Source organism: Heterocephalus glaber, unplaced genomic scaffold, assembly GCF_053883595.1.
Source record: "Heterocephalus glaber isolate CG9 unplaced genomic scaffold, H.glaber_assembly_v1.0 deba00001461, whole genome shotgun sequence".
NCBI classification, from domain to species: Eukaryota; Metazoa; Chordata; class Mammalia; order Rodentia; family Bathyergidae; genus Heterocephalus; species Heterocephalus glaber.
This window is the reverse complement of record NW_028258308.1, coordinates 36387067-36412119: the sequence shown is the minus strand read 5'-3', so window position 1 is coordinate 36412119 and position 25053 is coordinate 36387067. Positions and strand designations below refer to the sequence as shown.

Here is a 25053-nt window from a genome sequence, read left to right as displayed (position 1 = left end):
TTGGGTCTTGTGTAGACCCAGTTTCTCTTTCTGCATTCTTCTCTTTTTGGACTGAGAATGCTTGGCTTGAATCATTATATTTTGGAAGTGTTTAACTTTTTGAAAAAATTTTTACAAGGACCTCCTAGCTAAGTGCTTTCTTTGAGACTCAGAGGATACTTTGAACTATGACTTTTCAGCAATATTGAAACTGTTAAGACTTTGGCAACCCAAGATATGGACTTAGTGCATTTCAGATAAGAGATGATTCTTTTAGTGGCTAGAGATGGAATGCTACAGTTTAGATATAAAGTATCCTCCAAAACTCTCATATTTGGAGGTGAAACCTGGCTTGAAAGGATGCTTTCTTACCCTCAGCTCTTCCTCTCTCTTTCTGCTTCCTGGCCACTGTGCAGTGAACAGCTTTCCTCTGTCATGCTTTTCTGCTATGCCATTTTTGCTCCGGAGTCAACTGATCATGGACTGAATCCAGTGAATCTGTGAGTTAAATTTGCAAGTATCAGGTGTTGGGAATTTGTCCCAGGGACGGGAAAGGGACTAATGCATAGTAGTAGTACTTTGTAAATTATAACACTTATTTTGCAATGTCATTTAGCAATTATGATTCTAAATAAACTGCACCTTTTTATTTAGAAGATTTGTGAGCATATTAGAACATTCTGTTTCTAAATTAGTTTTTAAACTTCAGACATCAAAGCTTTAAAGGTAAAAAAATTTACATTTTTTCAGTGACTAAGTCATTTAATTACGAAGACATTTCCAACTCATTTTTAAAAGATTTTTTTCATGGAATGAACGTTTTTGGAAAAACTCATTTTGTTTTTGCTTCTCGTAAAAAATCATAGCTTATCTTTGACAGAAAGTGTGTGTGTGTGTGTGTGTGTGTATGTGTGCACTAACAACTGTTTGAGGCATAATATGAATTTTTTAACATTCTTTCATAGTTAGGCTTTTATGAGCAGAAAAATTTTTGAAGTATTTTACCATAAATTAAACAAACAACTTCTGTAAGTTTTGGCAAATAGTCTTTATCTCATTGTAAACCATTGCCAAATTTCTAACACCTAAAATGTATGTAATGCTTAAATCCACTTAGGTGGATTTTATTATAATTTCTCAAGACCTTGGAGAGGGGGCATCAAGCTGAGCTTCAGTGCTCACAGTCATCTCCACTTCCTGATCTTACAGGATGTGGGAAGCTGATGTGGTCTGTAGGAAGTCTAGATAATTAATTTGTTAATGGCTACTTTCTTTTTAAGATAAAAGTAAATATAAAGTTTTATATACTTTCCTTGCACTCATATGTCATGATGAGCACAGCTGAGGGTTCACGAGACTCTCTGTCAATTTCTAGCCTAGAATGTCAAAGACTTCCATGAAATTAAGTAGGTCAAGCATAAAAATAATGAAAAATTTGCATTTTAATGCCAACTAATTAACAGGTGACTTTGATTCTGTTTGATTTACTCTTATGTTAGAAGGAAAGGTGAGATATTAAAAAATAAAACATTTTAAAAACTGAAATACCAACTGGGAGGTGTGCCTGTAATCCTAGTGCCCTGCAAGGCTGAATCAGAATTGTTTGTTTAAGTCCTGTTTGGGCAACTTAAAAATTTAGTGAGACCTTGCCTCCAAATTAAAAAAAATAATAATAATAATAAATAAAGAGGATGGAGAGGTATCTCAGTGCAAAGTCCCAGGGTTCATTCTCCAATAATGCAAATTGATAACAACAACAGTAGTAAATATAAAGAAGTGCTTCTAGAAAGACAGAGTAATTGACTATGCTAAATGATGTGGACAGAGGCACAATCCAAGAATGACAGTGGAAGTTATGAATGGTAGTTAACAGAGATGTTTCAGTGAAATAGTCCCATGGACAGAATTATGCCCCATCTAACTCCAAATTTATAGGTTGAAATTCTATCCTTCACTTTGACAGATTTGGAGATCAGTCCTTTGTGCAGATAATTAAGTTTTAATTATGCCAGAAGGATTGGATTCTATCTAGAAGAGTGAATATATCTTTTAATCGAGGAAGAGACACCAGAGCTCTTTAATTCTTTGGTCTCCCTCCTTGTATAAACAAAGAAAGAACCACATAAGAACAAATCAATAAGGCCACTGTCTACAAGCTAGGAACACAAGCTCTGCTTGCAACTTCTTCTTGGACTTCACAATCTCCAGATGATGAAAAATAAGTTATTGGTATTTTAAGACATGCAGTTTATGCCATATTTGACATAGCCGTGCAAAGACAATACATTTTTTCTCTTTTTTTAGTATACATGTGATTCATAAAAATTGTAATCATCTTGGTGGATTTATATATATCTCTATCTATATCTATATTGCATCGCAATCAGTTTTGGTAACCCTTCCCCCATGCTCCCCGACCCTATATGTCTTAGCAAATGAAATATCCCATACCATCTAAGATGCATCATGAAATCATGAAACAGGGTCCTAAATTTATTAACTAGAATCAATGGGGAGAACCATTAAGCTATGAGTTGCAGATCCACCTAAATTCCTTATCTTACAATTTTCTTCCTTTTGTTACTATGATTAACAAATCTTTTATTACTCCTAGAGAGCCTGAGTACAGTGATAATCTTTGCAAGCTTGAATCGGGGCATTCAGAAATATACTTAAAAATTATATTTCAGGATGTTTATCATAGAGAAACCATAGTCAGCAAAAGCACTGTGTGTTCCATAAACAAATATAAAAATGCATGTGTAACATTTCCATAGTTTATATCCTTAACACAATATGCTCCAGTAAGGCTCATGTAAGGTATACAATTTGGCAATGATTAACATGTTACTTTAACCTATGAAAGACCAGATTTTGTACTAATGAGGACCTTCCTTGGCTACATGATGAGTACAGGGTTCATGGTGAAAATTTCAATATTAGGCTAGCTAAATCTTCCTGTGATACTGGTGTGGTCATGGAAGGGAAATTAGAATTTTTATGAAGTTACTCCCTTTTCATCTTGTCATTTAGAACCTGAAAGATAAAAATGACCCCAGTGCTCCCCAAATCTCATCTCTGATGCCTGCAGTTTTACTGCTTCATGAAACTACAGAAAAGCCTTACTATTAAAAAAGATCTCTCACAAAGTGTTTACAATCTTTGATCACTTTAGATGGGAGAGCTGGCAAGCTGCCACAAGCAGTGAAATAGCAGGATCTTTTTCCCCTCTTCTCACTATTAAAATATTCCTATGCATAAAGGGGAAAAGAACAAGGTCCTAAACTAGATGCTTCCATGCCGTGTAAACGTTATCACTGAATTTGATAATTTTCCAATTTGCCTTGGAAAATAAGAGTACCTGGAAGCTGTCTGCCTGGAGAGAAATCTTATTGTTAGTATGCAAGCTTGTTAGCACACTTTCAGCATTAGATATTCTCATTACATTCTGTATGTCTTCTGCATATTCCATGAGCCAAACAAAGCAAGAATGTGGCTTTGATGAGCAATGGTCCAGCATGATTCCCATGTGCAAGCATCATCAAAAGAGGTTATTTCCTTAAAGTTAATCAGAATCTCTTATGGCAGCTTAATGAGGCCGACTCTTTTTTGATAGTCACTCACAAAGAAAGGTCAGGAATATCAGGAGAGACTTTTTGAAAGTGGACACTGTCAGAATAAAGATAGGCTCCCAGTTTTGCGAAGTAAGTAGATTGTATTTTGGGCTAAAAAGTCAACAGCAGCGAATTTCCTTTTTGATGGAAAGAAAAATATTTTTTTTTGTTTTCCAGGTCCAATGCTAATAGCTGAATTTATTTAGCAAGGTATAGGTAAAGAAAAAAATTGAACATCCTGACTAAAATATGTTTTGAAGCAATGTGGGTTATAAATAATGTTCAAAGCACATTTAAATCGTTTTCTCTCTCCCACCAGGTTTGAAGTTTTTTGAGTAACTTGATATTAACTAGTATTTCTTTTTGTGCATTTTTCTATAATCCCTCCTGTGGGAACAAACTTGAATCATTTTTATACTCACAAAGGTTTGCATTTACTCCACACATTGCATTTACCAAGATTCCATGATCACATTATTCAGCCCAGCAATGTAATAATCAACATTATCATTATTCAATACTTCTTGAGTGCTTTCTACCTAATGGCTCTGCACTATGGGAACTCTAGGCAGAGTTGTCATTCTATTAATCCATTTGATAGTATCTAAAGGTAAATTCTACAAATATAAATTTGTGTGTGTTTATCAGCATAGTGTGGATGACTTTGCTGAAGCTGTAACACTGCACATAGCTATTATCATCCATTGAGACTGGGAGGGGAAATTTCATTTTTTTTAAATATAAGGAACTTCACCACATACCTATCAGAATGGCCAAAATCGAGAACACTGGAAACTCCATTGCTGACAAAGATGTGGAGCAATAAAAACCCTTCTTTATTACAGGTGGGAATGCAAACTGCTATACTTTAGAAGACAGTTGGTAGGTTTTATTTTACAAAAATGAAAACAGTCTAACTATAAGATCCATCATTTGTATCATTTGATATTTGCCCAAATGATTTGAGAAATTATGTCCTCACAAAAATATGCACATGGTTGTTTATAGCATTTTTATTTATATTGGCAAAGCATGGAAGCAACCAAGATCTCTTTCAATAGACAAATGGATATATAAAATGTGATATTACAGCAAAGTAATATTCATTACTAAACAGAAATGACCTATTAAATATAAAAAGACATAGAAGAGGCCTAATGCATATTACTAAGTGGAAAACGATTAGCATAGGCATTGACTATGCAGTTCCAACTCTATGACATCTTGAAAAAGCAAAAATCCATGGAGGCAATAAAAAGATCATGGGTTGCCAGATGTTGGGTGAAGGAGGGAAGAATAGATTGAGGAAAGCCAATTTACAGGAAAGGGAAACTACTGACTTTGATGCTATAATAACAATATCATTACACATTTGTCAAAATCAATACAATTTGCAACACCAAGAGTGAATTCCCATGTAACTATGGGCTTCAGTGATTATGGCCGATTTTGATAATAAGAAAGACTGCTGTGCAGTGTGTGGAGGAAAGGGGGATATAAGAAATTGTACCTTCTGCTCAGTTTGACTGTGACTGTAAAATTGTTTATAAAAATAAAAAATAAATAAACAAGTAAGATGCTTATGAGAAACTTTATGGGAGTAAATATCGAAAAACCTGGGTAAGGTATTAACAGCACTTTTTTACAATATACAAATGATAGCTCAATCCAAAAATGGAAATAGAGCAATATGAGGGCCCCAAGAAGGAAATATTTGTTCCAGGTATTTGCTGGTGTGAGGACTCGAGCTTCATTTTAGTGGGCTCTGCAAGATGAGGCCAGAGACAAAAGCTGCAAGGGAAGTAGGTAAAATAAAGGGCTCTCACATAAGTCTGAGATTCCTCCATTCCATTCTACCTTCTTATCAAGAAAAACAAAGAAACTTATAAAGAATGTGGTAGGTAACAAGAACACAACCCCTCCTACAAAAAGAACCAGAAAAAGAACTGCCTGTCAATCCGGATTGTGGGAAAGGGAGGTGAAATAAAGGAAAAGAATTAAAAATGGGGATCATACAATACCAGCTATGCTTACTTTTAATAGTAAATTAATATTATCCATTTTCTCCTACAAATACTGAAATAAAATTAAATTGGATGCTTACTTTTAAACTATTTTGTGGTGCTGGTAACTGCAAACACCAGACAGAAGTGAATTCAAATTCTGTGTCAGAGAACACACATTAGATACAGAAAATCAAGCAACAAAGGTAAAGGTACAGAGGAAATGAGTTTGCACAATAATCATCACAAACACAAGTAGATAAGCTACTGTAAGGAAGAGTCAGCAGACAAAGGATTATAATCATTTTGAAAAAATGACTGCAAAATATGAAAGCCTAAGATTTATTTTAGGAACTTTAAAAAAGGAATAGAGATATAAACAATTAATATGACCTATAGTATTCTGAAAAAAGGAGATTGAAGAGGAAATCAGAAAATGGAAAGATATTCATTATTCCTGGAAGAGCAGAAGCAATATAGTCAAAATGACCACATTTCCAAAACTATTATACAGATTTATCAAAATCCCAATCAAAATCCCAATAATATCCCTTACAGGACTGAACAAAACAGGTCTAAAATTCATACAGGAACAAAAGAGACCTAGAAGAGCAAAAGTAATTCTGGTCAACAAGGGCAAGGCAGAAGACATCACAATCCCAGACTTTAAATTATACTACAAAACTACATTGGCAAACAAAAAACAGACTCATGGAATAGAAGATATAGAAATAACTCCAGGCCTACCAGCTATGTTATTTTTGGCAAAGGGGCCAAATTTCTTCTCTGGAGGAAAGATACCCTCTTTAAAAAACGGTGTTGGAAAACTGGCTATCCACATGCTGAAGGTTGAACCTGGAGCCATATTTCTCAGTATGCAGTAAAGTAAAATCAAAATAGATCAAAGATGTAAATATTACAACAGAAACAATCTGCTGGAAGACAAAATAGGTGCAACTCTTGAAAACATAAGTGTAGGGAAAGACTTTCTGAGCAAAATCACAGTTGCACAAGAAATAATACCAAGAATCAACAAATGAAATCACATCAAGTTAAAAAGCTTCTGCATAAGATACTGACAAACAGAATACAGAGTGTCATCAAAAACATAAACCCTGACCAAGTTGGATTTATCCCAGAGATGCAAGGATGGTTCAACATGAATAAATCAATAAATGTAATACACTATATTAACAGAGTCATGGACAAAATGATCATCTCAATAGATGCAGAAAAAGCATTCAACAAAATCCAACACCCATTCATGGTAAAAATCCTACTGAAAAATGGAATAGAAAGTCTTTATCTCAACTTGATAAAGGCTATCTCTGAGAAACTAACAGCCAACATTATACTAAATGGTCAAAAACTGAAAACTTTCATGCTAAAATCAGGAACAAGACAAAGATGTCCACTATCACCACTCCTGTTCAATATAGTTCTGGAAACAATAGCCACAGCAATTAGACAAGAGAAAGAAATAAAAGCAATAAAGATAGGAAAAGGAGTTAAACTGTCATTATTTGCTGACGATATGATACTCTACATAGAAAAATCAAAAAAACTCTGGCAAAAGACTTCTAGACTTAATTGACACATTCAGTACAGTAGCTGGATACACTATCATCACTCAAAAATCAATAGCCTTCTTGCACACAAATAACAGACTCACTGAAACAGAAATTAGGGAAACAATCCCTTGCACAATAACATCAAACAAAAAAATGAAATATCTAGGAACCCATCTAATGAAGGAAGCAAAAGACCTCTACATTGAGAAAGGTAACACTCTTAAAAAACAGATCAAAGAAGATATAAGAAAATGAAAAGATATCTCTTTCACAATACCATCCAAAAAAATGTAATATCTAGGCATGAATCTAAGGAAAGAAGCAAAAGCACGCTACATTGATAATTACAACACTCTGAAAAAAGAGATCAAAGAGGATATAAGAAAATGGAAAGACATCCTTTGTTCCTGGGTAGAAAGAAGCAACATAGGAAAAATAGCCATACTTCCAAAACTGTTACACAGATTCAATGCAATCCCGACTGACATCCTAACCGTGTACTTCACAGAACTAGAGAAAACAATCTAAAAAATTCATTTGGAACCACAAGAGACCTAGAATAGCAAAACCAATTCTAGGCAACAGAGACATAGCAGAGAGTATCACAATCCCCAACTTGAATCTATACTACAAAGCCACTGTGACAAAACAGCATGATACTGGCAAAGAAACAGATCTAAGGACCAGTTGAACAGATTAGAAGATGCAGAAACAACTACAGACACACTCAGCCACCTCATCTTCAACAAAGTAGCCAACCACCCTCACTAGAGGAAAGATAGCCTCTTTAATAAAAGGTATTGAAAAAACTGGAATTCAATTTGCCAAAGATTAAAACTAGACCCCTATCTTTTACCATGCACTAAACTAAAATCCAAGTGGATTAAATATCTAAATATTAAAACAGAAACACTAAACTTCCTGGAAGATAAATTAGGTAGAACTCTTGATGACATTGGCATAGGAAAAGACTTTAGGAACAAACTCTCAGAAGCACGGAAACTAGAACAAAGAATCAATAACTGGGATCTCATCTTATTAAAAAGCTTCTGCACTGCAAGAGAAACCACCAACAGAGCTAAGAGACAACCTACAATGTGGGAAAAAAAGTTTTACCAGCTGTTCATCAGACAAAGATCTACTATCTGGAATATATAAAGGACTAAAAAATATCAGACCCCCAAATATAAAGACCCAATCCAAAAATGTGCATCTGAAATGAACAGACATTTCTCAGACAAAGAAGTAAAAGCAGCAAATAAATATTTGAAAAATGTTCAACATCACTGGTCATTCGAGAGATGCAGATGAAAACAAGACTGAGATTCCACCTCACCCCAGAAAAAATAGCTGCTAACAAGAAATCAACCAATAACAAATGTTGGCAGGGCTTTGAGGAGAAAGGAACCCTTCTCCATTGTTGGTGGGAGTGCAGATTGGTGCAACCACTGTGGAAATCAATATGGAGATACTTCAAACAACAAGGATTGGAAGTCCCATTTGACCCTAAGTGTCTTCCCAAAAGAATTAAAACAATCATACCATAGTAATATATGCGCACCCTTGTTGATAACTGTACAGTTTGTAATAGCTAAAACTTAGAAACTTGGAAACAGCCCAATTGCCCATTGATTGGAGACTGGGTAAAGGATATGTGTTTTTTCTATGGAATGGAGTACTACTCAGCCATAAAGAATGAGAAATGAGAGGCATTTATAGCTAAATGGATGCACATTGAGGCCATGCTCTTAAGTGAAATAAATAGGACACACACATGTAAATACTGAATCATTTTCCTGGTGTGAAAAATGGAAAGTGTAAATAAGGTTCAAAATGTATAATTGGTAATGTGAAGTAGGAAGAATATGTTTAAAGGAGCAGGGAAAGTGGGAAAGGAGGGGAAAGGAAAGAACGAAAAAGGAAAAAATATTAGAAAAGGAAAAGATGGAAGCAAAGTCTTTGTAAATAGGGAAGGGTGGAGGCAGTGAAGGGAGGGCATGGGAATGGGGAAAAAATAAGAACCAAGATAAGTCATGTAAAGGTACAAGATCCCAATGATGAAAGTAATTGTATTGTATACCTAAAATGTACCAATAAACTTAATGAAAAAAAACCAAACTTGTGCATAGCAAAGCTACCACACTAACAAAATGAACAGACAACCTACAGAATGGGAAAAAAAATTTTCCAGCTACTCTTCAAAGGACTAGTATCTGGAATATATAAAGAACTCAAAGCAATAGACCCCCCCAAAAAATTTAAAGACCTAAGTAAAAAATGACACCTGAGATGAATAGACATCTCTCAGATGAAGAAATACAAATGGTCAATGAATATATAAACAAATGTTTGACATCCCTGACTATTCAAAGAAATGCAAATTAAAAAAACACTGAGATTCCAACTCATTCCGGAAAGAATGGCTACCATCAAGAAATCAATCAATAACAAATGCTAGTGAGGCTTTAAGAAAGCCTCTCCATTGTTGTTAGGACTGTAAACTGGTACAACCACTATGGAAATCAGTATGAAGATTCCTCAATAAACTAGAAGTAGAAGTTCCATTTGATCCAGCTATTTCCCTTCTAGGTATCTTCTGAAAAGAGTTAACAATTTCATATCACAGTGATGTATTCATATCCATGTTTATAGCAGTTCAATTCATAATAGTTAGATCTTGGAATCAGCACATATGTCCATCAACAGATGTATGGATAAAAACATGTGGTATTTATACTCAGTGGAGTGCTACTCTGCTTTAAAAAAGGATAAACTTCAGTCATTTGTAAAAAAATTGATGCACCTTGATACCATAAATGAAGTAACTTAGACACACCAGCTTAAATATCACACGGTTTCTCTTATATGAAAAATTCAATATAAAATAAGGTACAAAATAATAGACAAATAATAAGTAAAAAAGAGAAAGAAAAAAGAAAAGTATTGTAATCCAGCATGGACAATGTATCTAAAAGTGTACTTTAACTCAGTACAACTGTCTTACATATTTTATATGTTCTTTGGCCTTTTAGTTTGGTTTTTAATCTATATATGTATGATCATTAACTTTATAAGGTTATATAAGATAAATTAAAAGAATCTGATACTGGAAAAATAAAGGGGGGGTCAAAGGAATGGGGGAAAAGAAGAGAATTGAAATGTGTTACATACATGTACTAATCCCAGACTGTGAATGCAATCATTATGTACTACAAACATGGATTAATGAAAGTAAAAACAAAATAAAGATAATAATGTAAAGAAATGGCAAACATTTAAAAAACAGGCCACACGAAAAAAATAAAACATAGCTAGGTGCTGAAAAGAAGAGGAAATAACTTCGATGACTGATCTATAAGTTTTGCACACTGCCATGTCTCTGACCACCAAATATGCATTTCATTATTCTCTCCACATTTTAAGGACTCTTATGCCCCTCTCCAATGAAGACAATCTAACACGTCAACTGTTTACTGCTCACACCTGAAAATCCAGAATTCAGTTATGTCAGTCTCTCTGCATTAATAAAAAAAAAAAATGGATTCTCATCCTGTGGCAAACGATTCCTGAAAGAAACAAATAATGACTAGTTTAAATCTGCTTGGAAAACACAACAAGAAAAGCAAGGACACCACGATGAATAGTATCATTCAGATGAGAAGAGAAAAGGAGACATTTGCAATTACTGATCCCGACACAAGACAAAAATGTGAATCATATGAAAACTGGAACTGAGTTCACTCATGAATAAAGATATGTAGATCTTGAAAATAATGTTGGCAGAACCAAATTCGATATTATATAAAAAGTGCAATGCATAATGACCATGTTTGTTTCCCCAGATAAATAAGGCTGATATCATTTGGTAACAGTGTCGTTCAACACATTAAAATTGAGTCAGATTTCAAAACAAATGAAAAATAAAATAAATAATGTAAAAAGGACCATGTGTCTTAAGATTTGCTGATGTATGGTTTGAAATGAACAAAACTAATAAATGTATCCTTTAGGGATAAATATATATGTATCAAAGTCATTAAGAGAAAACAAGGAGAAAACAAATAGTTCAGAGAGATGGTTATCTCTGCAATGAGACGCTTCAAAAGGATTAATATTCTTTTCTTAATAAATAACCCACATTCTTTTAATTGTAGTTGTGCTATGTAAATTACATATCAATATAAATCACCTTTTGTAAGTAATTGATATAGAACTTTTAAAATTAAAATGAAAGTTATAAAGTGAAATGAGCTGGATTGGGGAGAATTTTGTCAGGGAAAGAACAGCAGAAGAGGCAAATGGGGAGGAAGGAGGAGGACAGAGCCTTCTCCACTCATCCAGAGACTGGCCCTGGCTCCTTGGAGTCTGAGATTTGAGGGTCCTTGCTTAAATTATTTCAATGAGGGGTTTGGGGACACTTCAAGTATAAGCAAAACTCACTGCTTCAGGCCCAAGGTGACAGTGTATGTCCCAGAAATGAAGAGAAACAATACCAGGGTTTAGTCCTGGCTTTCCTCTGGCATTCTGAAAATGAAAGTCTGAGACCAGTGGTACAGAGGCCTAGACACCATCTTTTCTTGATGGATGCTGTCAGTGTCCCTAGTAGTATGGACCTCTGCTGGGGACCTACAAACCAAGAAAAAGGAGACTGGGACTCGGGGACCATCTAAAGCAATCACTGGTGAACTCCCATACATAGTATAGCAAAGCACCTCAAGGAAGGTGACATTCTTCTCTGAAATATCATAACAAGTGTATTTTATCCACAATCCTATAGGTCAGTTTGCATTTTATACATACAGAGAGCACACACATTAACACATTTGAACAATATATAGTGTGTGACTATGTTCAATGCTGTGGCTTGTCTATTTTAGAAGAGAAGCAATTTTGTAAAATTCTCCAAAATATGCATATATTAAAAAGCAAATGAAGTATGATATGTGTCACAGATACTTATTCAAAATATTTCATTAAGAGCCTAGCAGCACATTTTATTTCCCAATCATGCATATATGTCTTTTTTTTTTTTCAGTGCTGAGGATTGCACCTAGGATTTCCTGCTTACTAGACAAGTGTCCTGCCGAGCCCTCAGGTTTCATTCTTGAAAGAAAATGGTAGATCACTCCAAACTGCTGGCCTACAAGGTATGCTACTTGTGTCTTAGCCTATGGCCTTGTGGTCTCACACCTTAGAATGAGTTAAAAAAAAACATTTCAAAAAGGTACTTGTGTGCTCACTTCAGCAGCACATGCACCAGAGGCTACTTGATGTCCTTAGATTTCAACACATTTGATTGTTTATTATTTGACACACCACTCAGTAGTTTTTCTAAGTCTACATCTACCAGGACTGAGATCTTGCAGGCAGGTTTAATTGCCGAAAATAGCTACAATTAGAAAGTCACTTACCAGAGCCCTCAAACTCACAAAGACTGTTGGTGGGAAAATGTTTCCACAATGATGATTTCAACAAAATGCCCTGCCATTTTTTGTGTCCTTTCTATGAAGACATTCTAAGTTTCTTTCCTCATTTTACCTTTCATAAAAAAATCAAAGCATTTCTGTACAGTTAGACCTGCTTACCAGGCATATTCTACAGACATTATTATATTTTAAAATTAGCTTCTCCTCTTTCCCTTTCAAATGGATGGAAAAGCAAAAGGCAACATCCATCAGATGAGGTCATCTCAGCAGGAAGCCCAATTAACTCAAAATAAAAGTCTCAAATGGTAGATGAACCAGAGCTCATAATAATAAGCCTTCCCCAGGGTACTGTGACCAATTCGGGGATTAAAATGTTTTAATGTGATCTTTCCCCATCCTTCTCAGTTCTGCCACTTCTTTTACCAATATATTATGTCTTTTGATGTATGAACAGATAAATTCATATCTGTGCTTCTGTGCCTATGTATGTGAATATGAATGAGGTGTATTCTGTTTTATTTTGACTGGTTTGTTTCAAAACATCTCCTTTTATTCCGTTTACAAATGGTAACGATCATACCAATTTTTTAACTTCTCATTTCACAATTCTTTACTACGATGTTTTTCATTCAGAGATAAGAGGAGGGTGAGACAGAGAGAACGAGACAAACAGAAAGACAGAGACAAAGAAAGAAAGAGAGACAGAGAAAACCTAATTATACAGCAGATGCCAGGAGTGGTATTTGTTCACCAAAACTGCATGGGTCATTCATTAAAATCTCAGGTTTAATTAGCAAACACCTGTTTTCTGTTTGATTTTATACCGATATCTACTGTCTGCGATTTGCTTTCTTCAGTACAAGCAATTAGATAGCTCTGACAGTAACGGTTAATCTAATTAGCCAAGAGGTGCCCTGGGAGGTAACTATCAACTCAGGGATATTACAGATACAGGTGATCACAACTTCATTCACCCAAGATTTGTATACTGTTATCGCTAGGCTTCATCTTTCTCCCAGACCCTCCTTCTGGACTTGGACTTAAGTAAACAAACACATTTTTTGAGCATATATTATGCATTAGTCACCACTCTTAAGTCCAGAGAGCAGAGAAATGAGACTATGAGAGCTCCTGGCCTAGAAAAGGCACCAAGTTAGTGAAGGAGACAAAGACATAAATTCATTATTGCATATGCGAGGAACTTCGAAGCCCGTAAAAATATTTAAAATATTTCTGTACTAAACATTGGTCACTACTGAAGGTACAGGACAATGACATTGCTTTTTTTTAAAATTGAAAAAGTTATGTTTGCTTTTGAACTGGCAAAAATTTGTTTACAAATATATAATTCAATTGACTCTACCAGCATGTTATCTTGAAATTTAATGAAGCGGCCTGATGTCTCTTTTTACATAGATTATGGTGGGTAAGATTGGGTGGGGGCAAATAAACTGTCATGGACTCCAAGGATCTGGAAAATATGCATCAAAGAAGGGTCAGTCATCAGAACTAATTCACTATGCACATTTCAATATCAGTGCAGTTAGATGATTTAGAGTAAAATTTCTATAAGTAAAGCAAAGACCAAGAAATGGTGCTAATAGAGATGTTGGCCAGAGTTTCACTTACTCTGCTCTGGTCTCACTCTTATATCCTTGTTTTGAAAAGAAGAGAGCCCTGAGCTTGCTTAGTTGCACTCACATATTGGATCCAGAAGGAGAAAACCAGTCTGTCTCTCAAGCACACACAGCTTGACACCTGGTAGATTTAAGGAAAATTTTTCCTTGAATTATACAAACTGAAAGGCCTCTGTTTGCATGAGCATATATATAAAACATGGAGACAGGCTCAGAAGAGTTAAATGATTTTCCTAAAGGTTTTATATATACAGTTAGGAAGCAAAAAATCATTGTTGTGACAAAAGTGTGTCTCACTCTTGACACTGTCTAGCTTTCTGCAAATAACAAAGATTACTGATATTCATATATTTCTCATTATATTTTTTTAATCCTTGACTCTTTAATGGGAAAAATAGTACATTGTAATGATAGAGAAAACTGGCCACTCCAACAAAAAGGTCTAGTTGTGGGCTCCTGTCTGGAATCTTCTATACTGTGGGCACTGGAAAATTCTCCACATCTGGCAAATTAGGGGCTGGATATGTGATTACTGCCCCACTCCCCCAGCGAAGGGGACCTAGTGTCTTTATTTGGAGTGGAGATAGCTGACACATCCCCCTGAAAAGTATATGTTCTAGTTTAAAAACACACAAGATGTTCAGCCCTGAATTTTAAGCAACACATGTGACCAGTTCAGTCTGGTTTCAAGTTCAAAGTTAAAATTCTCTGCATTTTATAGGACACTATAAAAATGATATATGAGGTTCCTAATTAGGACAGTGGCTATTATTACATTCTATTGTTTGATTCTTTCAAAAATCACAAGGTATTCTTGGACCTGATAATATTTTCATTTTTTTAGAAGTAAAGAGATCATCAAGTAGCAAGTGTAAGAAACTTCAGGCATCTGTTACACACAATGAAACACTAAATAAATGAAAATAAATAATACATGGTCTTACCGGAAAAGAGCTTATCATTTCATGGACAAACCAGACATAGGCAAGTAGATTATAATTCATGATAGAGGAATCACTAGAGTCAAGTACAAAGATTTTTTTAAAGAAAAACAAATTTTTCCTTCAAACAGTAACATATATTGTCATTTCTAAATAACTTGTGACTGATTCAATATTTACCTGTCCTGTGTTTCATCTCTTCAAATAAATGAATGCAGATTAGATGGTTTTAGTACTTTGTACATGTATTATTTATCATTAGTCATGGTAAGTTGTGTAAAGGTAAATATTTAAAAACTAATGCCATTGGGAAAAAAGTGAAAAGAAAAATCTATGTGGTGGTGTGTGATGGTTATCTCAGCAACTATCAAGCCTGAGGCAGGAATAGCACAGGTTCAAAATCAGTGAATAATTTAGCAAGGGCCTAAGACTTCTATCTTAAAATAAATAATAGAAAAGACTAAAGATGTAGTTCAATGTTGGAGCATTCTTGGGTTTGATTCCTAGTACTAAAAAAAACGAAAGAAGGGAGGAAGGAAGGAAGGAAAAGAAAGAGGAAGAAAAGAAGGAAGGGAGGAAGAGGAGGAAGGAAAGAAGGAAAGAAAGCAGGAGGAAGGAAAAGAGAAGAAACAAAAAAAGAAAAGATCTGTTTTGCATTATTTGCCAAATTCTATGGTAAAATGCCCTTATAATTCAAACTATCTACTTGGTACAAATGACAGGGAGATGGAAAGAGATGTTCACACTTGGTGCCCAGGAGGTATCTGGCTGCATCACACCCCTGGCAGAGTTGATGCTGGATGTAAACTTCACGTCCACAGCAGCCCTGGCTCCTCTGTAGCACTCCTCCCCCTTCTCCAGGATTGGTTGACCTCATCCACTCATGCCCTCCACACTGATGTCCTGGCATCCTCCCAGTGCCTGAGACACCCTTTCCATTAGGACAAAATAAGCCACTTAGTACCCTATCCTGGAAATCTTTGTACTTTACTAATTGGGGGGTGGGGGATAATCGTGAGAAAAAGCAGGTACAGAAGGGTATCATAAAAGCAGAGGCCCTCTCAGAGTTTATGCAATCACAATTCAGGTGCTTTGCAGCATTAGCTAGACTTAAAGGGGAACTTGGCAAAGCTGGTTGCTTCAGGAAAGGCCCATTCTGGGGAGAACATTTTAGCAGAACCAAGACATTAAATCAAAGTAGCAAATGTAATGCAGGAAATCAGGTGAATGAGATGATAGGGAGATGGATAAACCCTTCATGTCATTCTCATCAAAGGCCACAGATGCTGCCAAGACACTGGGAGAGTCTTATAAGAATTGAACTGGTTGTTTTTGCAATGGTGCCCCTTTGTTATTCTATACCTCAGTAAGATTTCAGCTTCAGTCTTTTCCTTCAGTTTAGACCACTTTTTTTTCCTAGACATAAGCAGCCTGCAGCTTGTAAATATTCAGAGTGTCACTATTCTGCTTAGAGATGTTCAGGAGCGGCGCATAATAACTTATTGCTCAGTACTCAGAGCTAGGAAGGGTTTCACTGTCTTTTTTCCCCTCTAGTCTTGTTTGCTTGTCATGCAGAAAAACAATAACCTTCTGGCTGCTTTTACATTCATATTCAATGATTCGTTTTGAGTATTGTTTTAATACTTCATCAGAAAATCATTATTCTTTTTACTTTATGTATGTAATTTTAAAAAGTTTGCTGAATTTTAAAAATGTGTTTTTGTCATATCTCCAGGCTTATATTTTTTCGTGAAAACGTACAGGTCTGATTTGATAATAGAGGTCACTAGGGGATTCATTTTTGAATGTAGTCTTCATCAGGTTATTTAATAATAACAGTAAATGCATATAGCATTTCCTACACACAAGGCCTTGTATAAAAGGCTGTACATAGGCCAATATTCATATTCCTCATAACAAGCTACTGGTAAATACTAATTCTCTGCCTTTCCAGATAAGAAAGTTGAGGTGTAAACAGTCATAGTCATACAAACAGCAAATGTTGAGGCTGACAACTAGTGAATCCAGTGCAGCTGCCTTTAAAATATATAACTTCTATTTTGTAAATTTTGATTGAAGAGTTGATTCGAGCTTTCATGTTGCCAGCAAGGAGTGTCAATATTTCAGATCGGGTACTATTTTCCTCCCAGTAAAGGAAAAAGAAGATAGCTATTAGTGTAGCTTAGTATAGAGCCTTTTCCATTCTCAGAAAAAAAGAAACTTCTTAATGGGAAGAGACTCTCAAAAAGCACTGTAATATTCAAATTTGAACCTTTATGCAATGCTTACATGGTTTCATGGTTACTTTATAGCAACATGTTACAACCCCGAGACCAGGAATAGGTCTACTGATTTTTCCTGTCACATAATAGCATCTCAGAAGATCAGACCCCTACTTGGTGGTTTGGAGATATTTATTGAGTGAATGAAAGAATATAAATGGAATAGTGTGAATGCAGAATTGATAGAATTAGAATGTAGTGTCTCTGAAGGTAAGAATGTATGATGAATTGTTAAAATATAAAATTCGTTAGGGGAAATTATGCATTATAATAATTCCTTTGGCATAAATACATATTTTGATAGCAGATGGAGAAATAGGTATATATATGTATATATGTATAGCATGTATTTTAATATTAATTCCTAAGATGCCCTCCCTAAGGTGAGATAGGTAGTGAAAGCACACAGCCAAGGGATGGGGTTGGGGATACGACTAGAGTGGAAATCAAAGTCACATCCTGTGGAAATTTTGAGAACTAAATGAATGAATATTGTGATGAAGGAGAGCCAAGGATAGAATTATGTTGGAGAAACATGAGCGAAACAATTACTAAAATAAAATGTCAGAAGGGAGGAACAGGTATTTTGTAAAAAGTTTCTAGACCCTTGATAATAAAAGTAAAAAATTCAGTGGACTATATATGTGCGGTTCTATTTCTAGATTCACTGTTTTATTCCAATGATCTATATGTCTTTCCTTATACCATCACTGCCTTGATTACTGTAGCTTTAGAGGAGGTCTTAAAATTATGTATAAAACATCTTCCAAACTGTTTTTCTTTTCTTTTTACTCTTCTAGGTCCTTTGTACTCCTACATAACTTTTAAATTTCAATGTCCAGTTCTTCATTTATAGCAAATATACATACACCTCAATTTTTATATATACCTTGTGTTTTCTAATCCTGCTAAATTCAAATACAAGTTCTAGGGGCTCCTAGAGATTTCTTAGTATTTTCTCTGTAGACGATTATTTCATCTACATATAAAGATTTTGCTTCTACCTTGCCAATCCTATCCCAATTGTGTCATTTTATTGCCAGACTATTTTGGTTTGTGCCCATGTTTCAAAGTTTAATGGACAGATGAAGAGTAGGCATATCTGCCCTTGTTCCCCACCTTAGGGAGAAAGCATTGTATCTTCTCCATTCATATAAGGCATTCTCGCTGGAAGTATGGAGTACATGTCTTTAATCTGTTGAGATGATTCTGTTCTACTTCTAGTCTCCTGATAGCTTTTACCATGAACAGCTGTAGAATTTAGTCCAACACTTTTTCTCCAACTAGTGACAGGATCATATGGCCTTTTCCTTTCCTCTGTTAAAATGATGACTTTTGGGGGTGGATCTTCCAATGCTGAACCAACACTCCCATGCCTATAGCAAAACCACTTTCTACATACTGCCAGATCTGACTTCTAATAGTTTGTTTTGTTAAACAAATTTCTATCTATGTTCATACATTTTTCTTCTACTATCTTTATCTGGTTTCAGGATTAGCACAATGTTGATTTCCGAAAATGAGGAGAGAAGTGTTCCTTTTCTTTCTGCTTTAAATGTTTGCTATAATTTATCAGTTAAAATATATATGAGCCTGTTGTTATATAGGTAGGATTTCAAGCTAGGAATATACTTTCTATAATAGGTATTATTCAAATTTTATATTTCCTCCAGAGTCAGTTTCATTAATTTGTCTTCCAAGGTACTTCTTAGAAGTTGTGAAATTTATGTCAAAACAGATTTTTTTTGGTACCAGGAATGAACTTGGGTCCTTGTGCTTGCTCAGCAGGCTGCAAAACCACTGAGCTAAATTCCGGCCCTCAAAACAGATTTTTTTAATATGCTTTTTATATCCTTTTAAATTCTGTAAAATCTGTGGTAATGTCTCCTAGATCTTGATATTGTAATTTTAAAAATGTATAATTGATATTGGGTAATAGAAAGTAAAGGTCTAAAGGAACAGGGGAAGTGGGAGGGGTAGGGGGAAGGAAAGAAAGGAAAAGAAAAAATGTGAGAAAAGGAAAAAATGGAAACAAAGTCTTTGCAAATAGGGAAGAGTGGAGGGGGTGAAGGGAGGGCAGGGGAAGGGGAAAAAATAGGAATCAAGATACTCATGTAATGGTACAAGATCAGAATGATGTATGTAACCATATTTTATACCTAAAATGCACCAATAAACATAATGGGAAAAAAATTTAAAAAATAAAAGTAAAAGGTCCGACAATGAAGTCAAGAAATAAAGCCCTGGATAAGAATTAAAAGTTAATAATGAACGAAGATAAAGTGTGACAAAGGCTTAGAACCCTAAAAGGACTTCGTGAATATTGAGGACAGTTGGTAATGTTGGAATGGTGCCTGGCAGTGAGGTGAGACCTGCCTTCCCAGACCCTGATACACTGTTGAATGGGAGAGGAGTTTGTTTATATTTTCCTCATTTTTAAAAAGAGAAAGAATGTTTTAATATACATAACTGTACAAATAAATATGAGTATCACCTTTTAGAAATTCACCAGATTAACTAACCACATATAATGTCAAGTGACATTTTACTTAAAAAAGGCTTGATGGAAAGCAATATATTTTCTTTATCCGGTCTCCAGTTGATGGGCAACTGGGCTGTTTCCAATTTTTAGCTACTACAAACTGTGCTGTTATGAACATGGGTGCACATATATTGCTGTGGTATGATTCTTTTGGGAAGATACCCAACAGGGGACTGGCTAGGTCAAATGGAACCTCTAATCCTAGTTCTATGAGGTGTCTCCATACTGATTTCCACAGTGGTTGTACCAGTCTACACTCCGACCAGCAGTGGAGCAGGGTTCATCTTTCCCCACAGCCCTGCCAGCATTTCTTATTGGTTCATTTCATGATAGCAGGCATTCTTTCTGCCGTGAGGTGGAATCTCAGCTTTGTTTCCATTTGCATCTCTCCAATGACCAGTGATGTTGAACATTTTTTCATGTATTTATTTGCTATTTCTACTTCTTTGACAAATGTCTGTTCATTTCAGATGCTCATTTTCGGATTAGGTATTTAAATTTGGGAGGTCTGATCTTTTTAAGTTCTTTATAGATTCAAGATAGTAGACCTTTTTCTGAGGAAAAGCAGGTGAAGATTATTTCCCACATTGTGGATTGTCTCTTCACACTGCTGGTGGTTTCTCTTGCTGTGCAGAAGCTTTTTAATAAGAAGAGATCTCACTTGCTGATTGTTTGGGCTAGTTCACGGGCAACTGAGGTTATGGTCATAAAACCTTTTCTTACACCAATGTCTTTAAGAGTTCTACCTAACCTCTGTTCCAACTGGTTCAGAGTTTCTATTTTAATATTTAGATCTTTAATCCATTTTGATTTTAGTTTAGTGCATGGTGAGAGATATAGGTCTAGTTTTAATCTTTGGCAAGTTGAAACCCAATTTTTCCAGCACCATTTATTAAAGAGGCTATCTTTCCTCCAGTGATGGTGTTTGGCTCCTTTATCAAAGATGAAATGGCTGAGTGTGTCTGGCGCTATTTCTACATCTTCTAATCTGTTTCACTGGTCCACTGGTCTGTTTCTTTGCCAGTACCATGCTGTTTTTATCACAGTAGCTTTGTAGTAGAGTTGCAGGTTGGGGATTGTGATACCCCCTGCCATGTCTCTGTTACCTAGAATTGCTTTTGCTATTCTGGGTCTCTTCTTGTTCCAAATGAATTTTTGGATTGTTTTCTCAAGGTCCATGAAGTATGCTGCTGGGATCTCCATTGGAATTGCATTAAATCTATATAGCAGTTTGGGAAGTATGGCCATTTTCACTATATTAATCCTTCCTACCCAGGAGCAGGGGATGTCTGTCCATTTTCTGATATCATCTTCAATCTCTCTTTTCAGAGTGCTATAGTTTTCAGAGAAGAGGTCTTTGATTTCTTTCGTTATGTTGATTCCTAGGTATTTCAGTTTTTTGGATGCTATTGTGAAAGGAATTATTTGCCCTATTTCTCTCTCAGTGAGTCTGTCATTGGTGTAGAGGAAAGCTACTGATTTTTGTGAGTTGACCTTTAAACCAGCTACTTGACTGAATTTGGTTATTAAGTCTAGAAGACTTTTGGTGGAGTTCTTGGGGTCTTCTATATAGAGTGTCATGTCATCTGCAAATAATGACAATTTGACCTCTTCTGTCCCGGCCCGCGGGTAAGTCAACGGAGACCCTAGAGGGGGAGCGAGGATGAGAGGGGACAGGGGACACGAGAGATGGAGACAAGACAGGTTTCTGATCAAGTCTCGTTTATTGCAGAAGCTGTTACAACATATATACCGTAGGGCTAGAGGGGAGGAGCAAGAGGAGGGTACTGGGGCTACTTCCTTGTTGCCGGGTAGATTTGCAGCGGGCCCGGATATGTCCGTAAAAGGCACTCAAGATTTCCAGCGGGGGGGGGCAGGGCCCCCTACACTCTTCATTTCCTATGTTTATTCCTTTTATTTCTTTCTCTTGTCTAATTGCTAATGTTTCCAGCACTATATTGAACAAGAGTGGTGATAGTGGACATCCTTGTCTTGTTCCTGATTTTCGTGTGAAGGATTTCAGTTTTTGACCATTTAGTATGATATTGGTTGTTGGTCTTTCATAGATGGCTTCTTTCAGTTTGAGGTAGAGACCATCTATTCCAATTTTTTGTAGGGTTTTTATTATAATTGCCTGTTGGATTATGTCAAATATTTTCCTGTATTTGTGAAGGTAATCATGTTTTTTTCCTTGGCTCTATTGATATAATGTGATACATGGAGTGATTTGCGTGTGATGAACCCACTTGATCAGGGTGTATGATCTTCTTGATGATCTTCTGCATTCTATTCACCAGTATCTTATTAAGGATTTTTGCATCTATATTCATTAGTGAGATTGGCCTATAGTTCTCTTTCAGTTGGGTCTTTCTCCGCTTTGGGGATCAAGGTGATGCTTGCTTCAGGAATGAATTTGGGAGTATTGCTTCCCTTTCAATTTCATTGAAGAGTTTAAACAGTAGTGGCAGCATTTCCTCTCTAAATGTCTTGTAGAATTCAGTAGTGAAGCCATCAGGGCCCGGGCTTTTCTTAGTTGATAAGTTTTTAATTGCATTTTCAATTTCGTTGTTGATATTGGGTTGTTCAGAGTTTTTAGGTCTTCTTCGTTCAACTTTGGTAATTCATATGTATCTAGGAATCTGTCCATTTCTTCTTTGTTTTCAATCTTATTGGCATGTAGGTTCTGGAAGTAGGTATTGATGATCATCTGGATTTCTGCTGGGTCTGTTGTAATTTCACCCTTTTCATTGCTAATTGCATGGATTTCGGCCTTTTCTTTCCTTTTTCTAATAAGGTTGGCTAAGGGTTTGTCAATTTTGTTGATTCTTTCAAAGAACCAACTCTTGGCTTCATTGATTTTTTTTGTATTGTTATCTTAGTCTCCATTGCATTGATTTCTCCTCTGATCTTTATAATTTCCTCCCTTCTATGAGCTCTGGGGTTGTCCTGCTTTTCTTTTTCTAGAAGCTTGAGGTTCAGCATCAGGTTGTTTAATTGGGCTCATTCTGTTTTCCTAAATGTGTATTCACTGCTATGAATTTCCCTCCTAAGACTGCTTTCATTGTGTCCCATAGATTCCGATATGTTGTATTGTCATTGTCATTTAATTGAAGGAAATGTCTGATTTCTTCTTTAATTTCCTCTGTGACCCATTGGTTATTCAGAAGTGTGTTGTTCAATTTCCACATATTTATGAAATTTTTCCAATTTCTTTTGCTATGGATCTCCAATTGCATCTCGCTATGGTCTGATAATATACAGGGGATAACTTCAATTCCTTTGCACTTACTTAAACATGTTCTATGTGTAAGTATGTGGTCTATTTTGGGAATGACCCATGTGCAGCTGAGAAGAATGTGTATTCTGATTTTGTGGGGTGAAAGACTCTGTAAACATCTGTTAAGTTCATTTGTTCAAGAGTTTGATTGAGTTCTAGTATTTCACTACTTATTTTTAGTCTAGTTGATCTATCTATTTGTGACAGTGGGGTGTTGAGGTCCCCCACTACAATTGTATTAGTGCATATATGACTTTTCATGTCCGTTAGTGTTTGTTTTATATAGTTGGGTACACTAGTGTTTGTTGCATAGATATTTATGATTGTCATCTCTTCCTCTTGGATTCTTCCTTTTACCAGGATGTAGTGTTCTTCTTTGTCTCCCTTAATCAGTGTTGGTTTGAAATCTATTTGATCTGCAAAGAGGATAGCTACTCCTGCTTTTTTGGGGGTTCCTACCACATGGAGTATTGTTTTCCACCCTTTAACTTTCAGTCTATGAGTTTCCTTTTGAAATAAGTGTGTTTCTTGTTTGCAGCATATTGTTGGATTTTGCTTCTTGACCCATTCTGCCAGTCTATTTCTTTTGATTGGTGAATTGAGACCATTAACATTGATGGTTATAACTGAAACATATTGACTTGTCATTGCCATGACTTTTTCTTTTTGTTGGGTTCTCCCCCTTTCCATTTAATTTCTTGTCATGCCAGATGGGTTCATTCTGCTTTGCTTTCTGGTGCTGTGATCCTCAATGTCTGTTCCTAGGCTATTGTGTAAACTTCTTTGGAGTGCTGGTTTGGTATTCTCAAAGTTCCTAAGGTGCTCTTTGTCATGAAAGTATCTTATTTCTCCATCAATTTTGAAAAATAGTTTTGCAGGGTACATCAATCTGGTTTGGAGGCTGTTTTCTTTTAGGGCTTGGAATATGTCACTCCAAGCTCTTCTTGCCTTGATGGTTTGTGTGGAGAAGTCTGCTGTGATTCTGATGGGCTTTCCTTTGTATGTGATTTGTTTCTTTTCTCTCACTGCTTGGAGAACTTTGTTCTTCTGTTGTGTTTCTGGAATCTTAACAATTATATGCCTATATGTAGATTTTTTTTTGATCAAGGCTATTTGGAGTCCTATATGCCTCACTTATCTGTATGTCAAGTTCTTTTCCCCTGCTTGGGAAGTTTTCTGCCATTATTTCTGTGAAGAGGTTTTTCATGTCATCTGCACTCTCTCCTGTTTCTTCATTGACTCAGATCAGTCTTCTGTTATTCTTCTTTGCATCATCTAGCAGCTGCTGGATTGACTTCTCATGTTCCCTTATAATTTTGAAGCAATTTTTCTTTTCCTGGTCACTAATTGCAATCTTGTCTTCTATATCTGAAAGTCTGTCCTCACATTGGCTCATTCTGCTGTGTAGACTTTCAGTGGAGTATTTCATGTCCTGGAAATCTATTTGCATCTGTTTTATGGATTCCATTTGTTTCTTATGTTGGGATTCCATCATGTTCCTGAGCTCCTCTCTAGATTTATTAATCATGTCTTGCACTAGAGGCACAATTTCTCCTGTTATCTGAGAAATTATTTCTGATTTCATTTTTTCCAGATCCCCTTTTGTTGGCAGTTCAGTGGGTCCAGGTGATTGAGTATCAGAGTGTTCCATATCGTTTCCCTTTGGGGTTGCTGTAGGTGATCTGGAAGTCTGGTTTTGAGACTTATTTATGTGTTCTCTCATTTTGACTGGGCCAGGGGGCTGTTAGCGCCTGCACAGATTACTTTTTTTTTTTTTTTTG

At 35.8% G+C, this 25053-nt stretch overlaps 1 long non-coding RNA gene across 1 annotated transcript in view; it reads left to right on the top strand.

The window, feature by feature from the left end:
* The first annotated feature begins 231 nt into the window (after positions 1-231).
* LOC147826797 (uncharacterized) overlaps positions 232-25053 on the top strand; it is a 36706-nt gene continuing 11884 nt past the window's right edge. The window contains exons 1-2 of the long non-coding RNA XR_015453412.1: positions 232-479; positions 12203-12314. This is a non-coding gene — a long non-coding RNA (uncharacterized LOC147826797). The remainder of the gene's footprint in view (positions 480-12202; positions 12315-25053) is intronic.